The 14,043-nt window shown below is 45.2% G+C and overlaps 1 protein-coding gene and 1 long non-coding RNA gene across 2 annotated transcripts in view; both read left to right on the forward strand.

Annotated features, from left to right (window-relative positions):
• The window catches only part of LOC101174974 (immunoglobulin superfamily member 8), a 35,892-nt gene that overhangs the window by 15,227 nt on the left and 6,622 nt on the right, over positions 1-14,043 (forward strand). The gene's annotated exons all lie outside the window — the stretch shown is intronic.
• LOC144983571 (uncharacterized) lies at positions 11,563-11,766 on the forward strand. The gene is made up of 2 exons (XR_013647304.1): positions 11,563-11,702; positions 11,733-11,766. It is a non-coding gene; the product is annotated as an uncharacterized LOC144983571 (long non-coding RNA).

Here is a 14,043-nt window from a genome sequence, read left to right on the forward strand (position 1 = left end):
GTTTGAAAATCTTTGGTGTTGGACCGGACGGAAAAGGAAAGGAGGGAAGAAGAGAGAGGGACGTTAGAGGGGGGGGGGTGATAGTGAGAGGGGGGGTAAGACCATGAAGCAGCATAAAGCAACAGGTTTACTGGTTGTTTATCATTACGGTACGGTTCAAATGTAGTACAAAAAGGGCGGGGCCTATTCGCACACACTCAAATACTATCAACACACCTGCTAGCTGTAAAAAATGTTCACATGTCAACATGTACACAAAACAGATAGTGTTCACGAACGCATACCTATGCCTTTAAACCAACTAGTGTGAAATCTTTCATTCATTCAATCATGCAAACTATTAGTGCAAAGGTGAGCTAACACCAGTGCTCAGGTGAGTGTTTATGTTCTTCTAAAATGGATGATGGAATGTGAAAAGAAGGAGGGAGAGCGCCCAGCCACCCCCACACCCAGACCCCCGCCACAGCAGCAGCGGCAGCCGGAATTGCCCAACGCCACACGGGAACAGGCAGGGAACGACCGCCCCCCGGGCGACCAAGACCGCCACCCAGGCCAGGGCCAGCAGGACCGCCGCGAGGCCCCCAGAGCCAGAGAGCAGGGAGGCGCGGCGGGAAAGAGAGCGCCGCCCCAGCCCAGCCAGGAAAGCAGCCCCCCCGCCGCACCGGAAGAGCCCAACGCAGGGCCCCACCAGAGAAGGACGCCCACAGCCCCAGACGAGCACCCCACCACCACCCAGGAGTTCCGGGCATCCCCCCACCCCAACCCCAGGTACAAGCCAGGACCCCCCAAGGGAGACCCGCTCCGCACTCCAGGCAGCCATCCGCCCGGCCCACGGTTGGTCCAGGAAGGAGCGAGGCAGGGGGCCCGCCGCCCCCGCCCAGGAGGGGGGAACCCCGGGGAAAAAAGGGCGGCCCACAAGGGGTGTTATAAATATGGCCCGACCAGGCTCGGCCATGTTGGAAGTTTGGCGGGGCCCAGCGCTCAGGGGCAAGGACCAGGACCCACCCCCCAGGGACACGAACACCCCCGGCTCAGGTGTAATATGAACCCCCCCACCGCGCGGAGAGAGCACCGCCGGGCCCAGGGAGCCGGCACCCAAGGGACACGGCCGCCGTCGCCAAGGGGCCCGCACCCCCCACCAGGGAGGGGGTAGGCGACAGATGGACCCAGGTCCCACCTTCCTTGCAAAATGTGTGTGCGTGTATGTGTGTTTGAGATGGTGTGTGTGTGCATGTGTGTGTGTTTATGTTGGAATGTATATATTGAAGGGGGAGAGGTGTGTGTACTAAGGAGGGTGCAGTTAAAATTGGCGAGTAGGGCACTAGGGGGACATCTCCTGATTACTCACAGTGATGTCCCCTCACCCTCCACACCAAGGGGCCCTAAATGTCTAAGGTGTGGTTAAAATTGGCGGGTAGGGTGCCAGGAGGATATCTGCTGCTTGCTTGCAGTGATGTCCAAGCACCCCCCCTACCAAGGACCCTTCATGTCTAAGGTGCAAATAAAACCGAAAGAGGGGGGGGCCCACTCCATACGGCAGCCATAGGAGGGGGGCCACTGCCAAGTAGCCCCCCCCCCCCCCCCCCCAAGGCGCATCGCAGGCTAGACCCCCCACCCCCTCACCCTAATATGAGGTTATATGAGGAAGGGGGTAAGTTGGGGGACAGCTGTTTGACCACCGGGGGACAGCTGGTAGACTGTCCCCCGGTGGTCAAACAGCTGTCCCCCATCCCCCCCCCAGCAAAGAGGCCAGGGCCACCCAGCCCAGGGGCCCCACCCCCGGAGGCGCCGACACCCCAGGCCCGGCACCACCCACCCCACACACAGAGAGAAGAGCCAGAGAGCGCCGCCCCCCCCGGAGCAAGCCCAGGCCCCCACCCCCAGACGCCGGCCCTAGAGGAGCTTTGGTCAGGCCTTGGCGGGACCGAGGAGGCCAACCGGCTGAGGCAACCACTGATTGCCTCAGCGGAGACCCCGACCCGTTAGCCCCCCCGACCCGTTCCTAATAATGGGCCCCCCCACCCCCCCAGAACGCCCCCCCACAGGACAGGGCCGACAAGCCCCCCACCCCACCCCAGACCCCGCAGCCGAAGCGGATGACACCCAGAGCGACTGGGGGCCCCGAGAGGGTTGTCCCGTCCCAGAGCCAGGGAAGGGCCGATCCCAGCACCAGGTGCAGATGGCCAACCCAACCCTAACCCTAACCCTTATCTTAACTGAAGCAAATAATTAAGTTAGATCAAAGTATAAAGTTTCTCTTTTCAACATCCATATGTGGTCTTATCACCCTCTCATGGTGGAGAAAGTTTTATCTGAGCTTCTTCATCCACTAAATCATCTTCAAATGGACACGCCATGCTGCTTCACCTCTCTGTAAACAAACTAACCTTCAACATAACCTGCTCCAGACCAGGTTATGTTCAGAGCATGAGTTGCTATGGTAACTTGACATACCCTGAAACATACCTCTGTTTTTGGAACTGAAAGCTGAGGTTATCAACTTCCTTAGCCTCAAACTTATCGTGGGAGCTAGCAGAACCTGCTTTCTGGAAGACCCCCCCCGGTCGTCCACGTCTATAAGTCCCCCGTTGAAACACTCCTCATTCTTACGCCATTCACTCAGAGCTCACATCGTGCCTCACACAGTGTGTCGGCTCGCGGGAGGTGAGCTGCGCAAAGCGGAACAAGCCTGCTGAGGCCTCCTGAACCTTATATTTTTCGATTTTCAATGAGACAATGATTTTATTTTCCCTCCCTTCAGAATGTTGAACCTTTCCTGCGATGACGTTTCTGACCGTGGTCGGAAAACGCAGCGGAGATCCAGGATTGATTGAGCAATTCTCCAGCCAGGGCTTACTCCATAATCAGGCTCTGTACTTTGGGGGAAACCTTTTTTTACTATTACTTTTCCGGGGGGACAGGGCAACAGACCCTTAACTTGCGCTCACACATACACTGTCGCGCTGCCTGGGCGCTCTGATTTACATGTAAATTAAGACGTAGTTAAGTTTGAGTGACTGCAGGAGCTGAAGCAGAGACTCTCTCTGGGATGATCTCATGAACTCAAACATGGAAACATTGTTATCATATGAAACTATTCAAATTAAATAAACCTGATCTTTTAACACTCCATGTACATTGAGCATCCATGCATTGTTACTGAGATAAACACAGCCACAGCTCCAAGTGGCTATCAGGCTAAAAACATTAGCTGGTAGCTCCTCCCACACATGGCATGGTGCGTTCATGGAACTCCAGTTCAGAGAAGCTTAGTGGAACTCCAACAGCCACCCAGCCTAACTTAGGCCACTACTAGATGTTGATGAGAAGATGAAAATTGCCGAACCGACCACAAAATCACCTGAATTATGCACACTCGCCCAAAGCTACTTTTGTCCGCAAATGTAGAACAAAAACTGCCCAATTTCTGGTAACACTGTGGATGTGTTGAGGTGCATACTCCCCCTAGTGTTGAGGAGAGTGCATTGCACCGTCACCTTTGCTGAAGCATCTTCGATCGATGTAGTCAGGGTGTTGCTGCTCATGTCTGAGTAAAGGAGTAGCCAATCACAAAAGTGTCTCCGCCTTGTCTAGTTTGATTGACAGAGAGACTCATTCTCCTGAAAAAGCTCTGCATGAAATAAATAAGCCAACTGATTACACTGATCCCTAAACCGAGAAAGGATCCTCTTTCCTTAGATAACTGGCGACCAATCACCTTATTGAATTGTGATTATAAGATATTGGCTTTGATTCTTGCAAATAGAATAAAGCCAGTCTTAGATACAATTATTGATGAAAATCAGTCTGGATTTATGCAGAATCGTCATATCTCAAACAATATTAGATTAATTTTAGACATACTAGATTACTCAGAACTCGTGCAGGATGACAGTCTCATTCTTTTTCTGGACTTTTATAAAGCCTTTGATTCTTTGGAACACAATTTTATTATTGCTGCTTTAATTAAATTTGGTTTTGGTCAATTCTTCTGCAATGCCGTTCAAACTTTATATGTCAATAGTAATAGTTCTATAAAACTCGCCAGTGGAACTTCTAGATTCTTCTTAAAACGTGGGGTAAGGCAGGGATGCCCCTTATCAGTCTATCTGTTTCTTCTTTCTGTTCAACTCCTTAACCTACATATCAAACTCAGCCCATTAAAAGGTTTAATTGTGGCTGAGAGGGAAATATTCATAAGTCAACTAGCAGATGACACTGCTCTCTTTCTCCGAGACGCTTCACAAGTAGCTGTGGCGATTGATATTATCCAATCCTTTTCTAAAGCTTCAGGACTTACCCTTAATTTAAATAAATGTGAAATTCTGCCTGTTAAAAACTGTTTGCTTACATCTATCCAAGGTATTCCTGTAAAAACATCTGTTACGTACCTTGGTATTCAAATCACTAAAGATATGCAATCCAGATGTTCTACAAATTTCTCTCCAATAATAGATAAAACCAAAAAAACCTAAACCAATGGCTGCAAAGAGATTTGTCTTTGAAGGGCAGAGTTGTGCTTACGAAAGCAGAAGGAATCTCTCGTTTGACGTATGCAGCTCAATCTCTACAGGTTAATAACACAGTCTGCAATACAATTAATAGAATATTATATAACTTTCTATGGAGAAATAAAACTCACTATATCAGAAAATCTGTTATTTTAAATACCTCTGATAAAGGCGGTTTAAATTGTATTGATTTCACTGCCCTTAACAATACACTCAAGGTAATCTGGATTAAGAAATATCTTAATAACCCCACATCTATCTGGAACTTTATTCCACATTTTGTATTTTCAAAGGTAGGAGGCCTTAACTTCCTGCTGTGCTGTAACTATAGTATTCCAAAAATCCCTTTGAAACTGTCAAATTTTCATCAACAGGTTCTCTTAGCCTGGGCTCTGATCTACAAACACAACTTTTCTCCACAGAGTTGTATTATCTGGAATAACTGTAATATTGTCTATAAAAGGAAAACTCTGTTTTTAAATAATTGGTTTAATAATGGTATAATTTTCCTCAAACAATTATTCAAAGAACCTGGATTATTATATAACTACTCAGATTTCACAAAGCAGTATAAAGTACCAATAACTCCCAAAGAATTTGCAGTAGTGTTTGATGCCGTCCCATCTGGGCTTTGCATGTTATTCAGGGGTTTCTACAGCGCTCCTCCTCTGACTCTCCATCCTCCTGATGTGCTCAAATCCCCTCTGGGTAATTTCTGCTTCACTTCCGCTAAACAGTTGAACTCAAAAATCAGAGCTTTGTTTCAAGATAATTTAGTTTCTGTTCCATCAGCTATCTTTTATTGGGCTAATTTCACTTCTAACATTGATTGGAAAAAAGTCTGGTCTTTACCACAAAAATACTTCTTAACAAATAAAGTCAAAGAAATCTCTTTTAAACTCCTACACAGATTTTATCCAGCAAAGCATTATTAAACTAAATTTAAGGCTGACATAAACACCAGTTGTACTTTCTGCCAGAAACAACCTGAAACCTGCTCTCATTTATTCTGGTCTGTGAATTCACACAGATTTTGGAAAAACATTCACAAATTTATCTCCAACTCTATTTTTGCTGACATACAACTTTATTATAAAAACATACTTTTTGGTTTTCATAGCTTTGATGTTAAAGACCGTGATGCTTTCTTTTGTGTAAACATGGTATTATTTATGGCTAAATTTCATGTAAACAAAAGAAAATTTTCCAATAAAAACCTGATTTCTTTGTGTTCAAACTGGAACTGCAGCATTATTTAAACTTAATTTCTGCTTCAAAAAATACAAAAGCTCAAAAAACAATTAACATTTGTAAATCTTTTGGAAAGATAACATAAGTTTACTCTCGCATTTTCTCTTTTTATTTTATCTATTTTTTTTCTATATTTATTTTTATTTTTTGTATGTGTTGCTAAAATTTAGAATCTAAGAATGTAACATGTTTAGTCTGTATTCAGAAGTGTAATTATTTTTAATTTTTCATTTTGTGGTTCTGTATGTTGCAATTGTTCAATAAAAAAAAATAAATAAATAAATAAATCAGCCATTGTGAAAAACAGCAACATGAAATAAAACAAAGCTACTTTGGAAAATATTGATTTGGAAATCCAAGGTTCTGAAAAAAGACATAGAATTATAATAATATTCCACATGAATAAAATGAATATTTTAAAATAATGAACAGGTTTTTAAAGCAAAATGAAAAATATTGAATAATATAATGGCTAATTTAAAATCTGTGTGCAGCTTTTACACCATTTCATGATCTTTTTATATATTTATGAGAGATTTATTGGTTTATTGTGTATTTGCATGAGGTCATATGTATTTATTTAATTAAATATGTATTTATTTAATTATGAACAGTATAGGACTCCATAGATGGCAGCGTAAGACATAATCTTTTGACTTAAAATGAACTTTTTAATCGTACTGTCCCAAATAAGAAAAAACAACAATTAAACCCATTTAACCAATAACAAAAACATAAAACACTGGGGGAGACAGAACAGGGGCCTGTTTCAGAAAGGAGGTTCAACCAACTCTGAGTTTTCTGTTTCAGAGAAGCTGATCCGAGTTAGATCAATCAATTCTGAGTGGACTGATTCGGAGGTGAGCGTGAGCACCGCGACTATAAGAAGCCATTATCAATGGAGCGCAGATATCACGAGTCACCATGGCAACCGTGAAAAAAAGAGGTCTGCGTATTTTTCTCCAGCTGAACTTGACGTGCTGCTGCAGAGTTACAGTGAATATGAGCAGATATTCCAGAAGAAAAGCAACACCGCTGCATCTGCAAAACAGAGACAGTTAGCGTGGAAAACATAGCTGCTCAAGTTAATGCATAAGTTTGCATTTAAATCATTGCTATAAAATATTGGCTGTAATAACTTTTTAAATAGCGTAAGGTGTGAAATAAAAAATGGTGATATTTATGTGTACTTTTGAAGTGTTATTCCTGGTGTAAATGCATGAAATGCTGCATAGTGTACAGAACCAATCTGGGGGGAAAAATGCATTTAACGTCGGTAATGTTTAGAGGACTTTCTTGTTAACCTTCCCCTCTTGCAAACGTTGGTCATTTTAATATTAATACATGCAATTGTGATTTTAAAAGTGAACTTTTGTCTACTGTTGAACCTTTCGCTGCGTGAAGACTTCTCCTTTCTTTTCTCTCTTCTTTCCGACCGACCGTGGTCAGAAGCGCAGGGGAGATTTCCTTCAGGGCCGAAGGGAATTCTCCTTCGGGGTTCACTTCCCGTTGGAAACCCTCAACCTCCAGAGCGGATAAAGAATGACTCCAAAACAGTTATTCTGGGAATGACACCTTCTCTTTATTTAACTAAGTGCTCCGTCCTCAGAACACACAATATATACCACGCACCCCCCCCCCCCCCCATCTGCACCTGCACTCGCCCCTCCCCTTGTCTCTCGTGGATCGCACCCCGCTCAGCACAAACACACTGCAACACTACCCTTGTATTGATCAAGTGGTATAGGTGTATGTGGGATTAAGAAAGTAAGCAGTGCTAGCAAATTGTGTTTCCAAAAAGTAATTGTTACATTAATCTAATTCAATGTCCCTGATTTCATTTTCATGTAGATGCAATCCTGCAGGAATTAAAAGAACATGGCAGCAGCTAAAAATGAAGTATAAAAACATAATTCAATCAGGTCAAATTTGAGCATGTCATGGATGTAGGCTTTGTTGACAATATTTTTCTATTGGGTCCTCCAAAAAAGGACAAGCCATTCTTGTCACTTAGACCGTCTCTGTGTGACGGAAATGTGGGCAATGAAGGTTAAAGCGAAAAATACCGCTTCGTCTTTAAAAAGGGGAGGGGACCGGCAGAAACCTTGAGTTTAGAGAATAAAACCTGCTCCCGACCAGGTTAGGTTCACAGTAGAGCCCTGCGCGGGACTATTTTCTTCATCCCGCTCCCGCCCGCTGAATTTCTGACCAATCCCGCCCGCTCCCGCAAGGTATGCGTTACACTCCCGCCCGCTCCCGCAAAACTCATAGAATTAAGTCCCGCACAGTAATAGAGATGCATTGATTTTGTATCGTCTCCCGTCCCGCAGGAAAAAACACGTATTTTTATTGATATAATTAAAGAGATTCATGTCCCTCCTCCAGCCTCATATTTTCATGCATTCCTCTTTTTTGAAATTTGCAACTGAATTATTAAATATATTTTTACAAATCCTGTTCGGTTAAAAGTGTGCGTGTGTCCGCGCGCAGACAGACGGCCTGAAGCGCGCTGAACCAGCCGGTAAAGATGCAGGTCAAAGTCATTTGAATTTATGGAGGAAAAAAACATTAATGGTTCAACAGAGCTGAAAATCTATGAATTAATTTTTTCCTGACAGAAAAATACTTTTAGCTTCAGCCTTTTCCAGTTTTGCTGATTCGCAGATCTGAGAACCATGCGTGACTCACGATGAACCTCGTTTGAGGTTCTTTTCTGCTTCATCCATTGACATCATGTCCCTGCCAGGTAACCTGATCCATCCTTATCCGCGCAGTGTTGCCGGATAGAGTCACAGCTCTTTCATCCGTGTGCTGCGCTATCTACCCTGACTATCGTGTTAACCTATGATGACCGTATTTTGCGCTCTCTGTGTAGAATACACTGGGAGCGCGGGGAAAAACAACTGTCAGCTACAGAGTATATGAACAGGTGAACAGGTAGAGAGGAAAAGCAGGTAAAGAGGCGGGGGAGGGGCTTTGGCTTCAAACTCTGTCAGAGATGCAAACACGGGCGTCAGATTAAGACGCAGCTTTCCCTGCAGGAGTTGAAGCAGAGACTTTCTCGGATTATTTTATGAAATCAAACATGGAAACATGATTTCCAAGTAGAACTCTTCAAAATTATAAACCTGATCTCTCCACATTCTTGGTGTCTATCATGCATTTTTGCACACATCGCTCCATGCAGCGATCAGACCAGAACCTCTAGCTGGTAGCTCCGCCTACACGGGACCGCGGTATCAGGCTTTAAAGAACACAATTTCTAAGAGGCGGGGCGGGGCGTTGCACGCCCCCAACAACAGGTTAGATGACAGAGGCCATTAGGCGTCTCTACCTGGTGCCTTCACGGAGCTTCAGTACATAAGAATCCAACAGCCGCACAGCCTAACGTAGTCCGCTAATATATATTCATGAGATATTCATGCCAGCACTGATCCCGCGGGGTTTTTTATTTCGCCGCCCGCTCCCGCCCGCAGCACAATTGAAACCGCCCAATCCCGCGAGATTTGGATTGGGTCCCGCGGGACCCGGCGGGACCCAATCCCAATGCAGCCCTCTAGTTCACAGCATAAGTAACCATGGATACTGACTCCGAGTAGAAGTTACCTCTCTTTCAGAAACGGGTTTGACTTACTCTGCTTTCTCTGGTTTAACAAACCTCCCATTCTGAAACGGAAAACCCAGGGTTTCCCTGATTTCAGGGTTAATGCACTCAGAGTTTACACTTAACCTCCTTTCTGAAACAGGCCCCGGGGGGCCCAGAGGAGCATCACAGAAAAGAGACTTTTTCCCCCTGAACCTAACAAAAACACCATCAAATAAATGTATTTACAAATGAATAAATGCCAACCAGCAAGAACTTAAAGTGAAGCACAAAGGTGTGAACCAAGGCCAGAATAACAAACAACCCCCCCTTACTGAAATATGAAATCTTACCTATAAATGAACGAAAAGGGAAAACATGACAAACTGTAACCTCCCTGGACTGACAAACAGGAGAAAACATGGACGTTCACCTCTACAGCTTCACTTAAACATTACTACAAACAAAAGACTACACAGAGTGGACCTGAACACAAAACCACAACAACTACACAATCCCACACACTACACAACAGCTCCAAGCTGCAGTGGAGGCTGCTGTCTTCTCTCAGGCTGGAGCTTAGAGTCCAATGGAGGCCACGCCCTTTCCAGCACCACACCTGAAGGTGATCAGACCAACAAAGATCCACAAAAACACAGAGGTCCCACTCTGATACAGAAATAAATTCCACAGAACCAAAAGAACCAAACCACATACGTCCACAGGTGTGACACCCAGTCAGAGAGCTGCTACCTCTGCAGTAACAGAGGAACAGACGCTGGACGAAAACTGAGAGTTCTCCAAAGATAACGTTCCTTCTGTAGGCCTCTGTGTCACAGCTGAAGGGGTCTCCCCAGACCCAAACAAAGTTAAAGCTGAACCAAAAGACGTGGAGGGAGTGAGGAGAGTCATGGGCGTGGCCAACTACTTGTAACAATTCACTAGGATAACTAGTCCTGTTTCTAATAAATAAATACACGAAAAGGGGTTAAACACAAAAGAGCGTCTTAATGCGGAGAAACAATTTGCAAATAACAGAAAATTTCAGACACAACCCGTGCATAAATCAACAGCCAAAATGAAGGTATAGTCAGTTCAAACAATATGATCATCGTTCCATTCAAAAACAAACATTCAGGTGATTAGGCGTGCTCAGCCTTAGTCATTCATAGAGTTCAATTCGTCCGGAAAGTCAATAATTCCAAAAAATGAGGAGAGTCAATAAAGAAAGAAAAAAATAGCCCTAAAGCGATCGCTATTTTTTGGTATACCAGTAACTAAAAAAAAATGGTTGGATCTCACCAGCGTTCTTCCAGGATCGCTGACGTGGCCTCTCGCAGCAAACTCCCCTGCTCCCGATCACGAAACACGTCTGCTGTGGGAACCGCGCCTCCCGGTAATGTTTCCTCCGTCGATCTAATGATCCGGCTCCGGTGGGTTTCTTTCTTTTTCCGTTAAAGCCATCAGCATCCGAAAAAGTCAGAGAATTCACTCCAAACATCCACCTGTGGAGCTGTCATTCGCGGCCTGCAGGTGACAGGGGAGATCCCCGCGCCACACCCCTCACCGGCGTTTTCGAGGAAGTCAGCTGGCCCCGCTGTCTCGTCATCACCCCCTATATAGTCTTTTGATGACGTTCCCCATTATTTAGCTTTGATTCATTTCTGTTTATGGAGTAATTTACATGAAAAAACAGGCAACCCTTTTTTCCCCACAGCAGGAGTACATACATATGCTTTTATATACAAAACATAAATTCCTGACGGTACCATGTCAAAAGAATTTCTTAGCTATGTCTTGCACACATCAGTATAATGTGACATTGTCACATACTTAGGGAAGTTTCTCCTTCATCTGGCCTCATGTTCAAAGCCATTAAGAGATCTGCTATGTGAAGAGAAAGAGGCTTTTCAGAATCTAAAGACCTAACTGACCTCACCATCGCTCCATCGTCTCTAGACGCCGAGACGTGAGTGGCAGCTGACGCATCTTCATATGGCCTCGATGCCGTCCAGGAATAAAAAGATGGAAGCTGGAGGCCAGCAGTGTTCATTTCCAGAGGTTTCTGTAGAAAAACATTACCCTCTAATAGGAAAAGAGGTTCTGGTGGTGAAGTGGGCTTGTAAAGGCTAGAACATCCATGGACTAAGAGTCAGGTTGGAGAGCGACCATAAGCCTCTGTACCCGTGCTGAGCACCAAGGCTCTAGATGAGGTACCACTGAGGGTGTAGAGGTTTTGATGGACACTCATGAAGTTCATGTGTGACATGGTGCACGTTCCAGGAAAGTTCTTCATAACTGCTGAGACTCTGTAAAGAGCACACACTCACACAAGAGGATGGAACAATGAAGCAGAGGTCAAAGTGTTCGTGGACTCAGTAGTTCAGAGAATTCCTGCTACAGAACCCAAACTAAAAGAAATCCAATAACGACAACAACAACCCTGTCTGTGGGAAAGTTATCCAGTACTGTGAAACAGGCCTGAAAGGCCCAGGCTGCCACAGGAGCTGAGTGATCATTGGTCAGAAAAGGACTATCTCAATCTGGCTGGTGAGTTGCTGAGAGGACAGAGACTGGTCATTCCACAAAACATGAGAACAGAGATCCAGAACCAGATTCATGACGGACACCAGGGCATAATGCAGGGCTAGAGCTCACCAGGTGACTGGGTCTGTCTGTGCACATCAGTCAGGTTGTGGAAAACCGTAACATGTTCACAACATAAAGCAGAACATCAAGAACCACTACTGACCACACCGGTACCAGAGCGGCCCTGGCAGAGGGTTGGTACTGACATGTTCTTTTGGAATAAGGACACTTGTATTCCTGTGGGGGACTCTTCTTGTGGAGAAGACTAAAGCACTTCTCTGTTATCGGGCTCCACCACTCGAGTGTGACTACCCCCCCTGACAGCTGTAGACAACACTGCCACAGTAGCCTGTGACTCTTCTCCAAAGATGGCCAAATGTGAATCAATTCTTAACCAAACAGAGACGTACAAAGCAAACCAGCAATGACAGTACGATGGGCGTCACCAGGCCCGTCCTCTGACGGTTCTCCAACAGGTCAACTGTAAGGCTGCCAAGAGAGAAGACAGAAGGGACGGTTCTGCAACATGCAACTACACCTAGGTCGTACATTATTGACACTGATGAAGGTCAGATTAGAAACAAACGCTCACATTTATGTTCTGCAGCACAATCAGAGCTAACTGGTTCCCCACAGCAGTCTAGGGAAGAAAATGCAGGTAGAGAATCTAGAATACCCAGTAATAACACACAGGACACTGCTGAGACGGCTAATGGGACATCTTCTGGACAAGTGTCCCAACTGCCCACACAGTTAGATCTGTGACGGTTGGAGTAGAAAAAAAATGATGTGAGGAAGTTTGTGTTTAACAGAAATAGAAAAAATAGAAACACAGACGAGTTGAACAAGCTAATGTTCCTTTCTATTCTAGATAGGGGGACGTCTTTATGTTCTGGAATGGAATCTTTAATGTTACCAAAGAAGGAGTGTTCTCACTACACAGAGGAGGTGTTGGATAAAGCAAAGTGGAACTGTTGTTAGTTGTTCTGTATCCAGTCTGACAGAAATGAAGGGAACACAGAACCACTGATGTGAGGAACGTGGTCTGGGTCATGTCAGTCCAGTGTTAGCCTAATGCAGCTAACATGACATGACAGGTCCAAAGTGTCTGATGGGTTCTTCATCTGTGGATCAAACTCACCAATAGAACCACAAACAGCCTGGATAAAGGAGCGTCATAAACGTCATCAGCCAGCAGGGGGCAGCAGCAGACCTCTGCAGATGGGGAACATCTGCTTCCTCCATTCATCCAGAAGGTTCTGCTTCCAGACTGAGGGGAAGGTTCCAGTCCTGGGGCCTCATTTATAAAACTTTGCGTAGGATTTGCGTCAGAAGTGGCGTACGGATGAAACATAGGACGTGCGTACACACAGAAATATTGGGATTTATAAAACCGTGCGCACGCACATCCTACGCATCTTTCCCTTTATAAATCACAACCGATTCTAAATGCTGCGCAGCTTTTGCGGCTACATGACACGCCCATAGTTGCCCATAAATAGTCCGTGAAACGCCCACAAATTAATATTCATGGCTTGCTAAATCATGGCAAACACAGAGAGGAAATGAAAAAAACGTAACTCCACTCAATGTGAAGTAGAAGTTATCGTTGGCGAGGTGGAAAAGAGGAGAAAGTGTTGTTTGGAGGGCACAGTGTGGACATTACTAATGCCAAAAAGGCACGTGAGCGGCAGACGGTGGCAGACGCCGTAATGCTGTAGCCTCACAACCTCGGACCGTGGCCGAAAATAAAAAAGAAATGAAAGAAATGATCGGACATCAAAGTCAAGGCAAAAAAAGGTCTAGCGCTGCATCGCCAGAGTGTGTCCGCCACGTGGGAGGGTGGGGGGGGGGGACCGGAGCTGACCCCTCTTGATGAGAAACTGGCCGCTATTATTGGGGAATCCCTATTAAGTCCCCCTTATCGGCGTCCTCCTCCGCCTCAGTCACCTGACTGAGACGGAGGGGACGCCGACGCGCCAGGGTCAGGGTGACACAGGTAAGAGAAATAATTCAAATGAATGCAGTCAAGTCACATGTATGCAGGCTACACAATTACAGATTATTAATATAGAACAATTTTATTTTAGTTGCTGGGTGTTCCAGCGG

Source organism: Oryzias latipes, chromosome 2 (assembly GCF_053564925.1).
Source record: "Oryzias latipes strain Hd-rR chromosome 2, Olatipes_Hd-rR_3.1".
Taxonomy (NCBI): Eukaryota; Metazoa; Chordata; class Actinopteri; order Beloniformes; family Adrianichthyidae; genus Oryzias; species Oryzias latipes.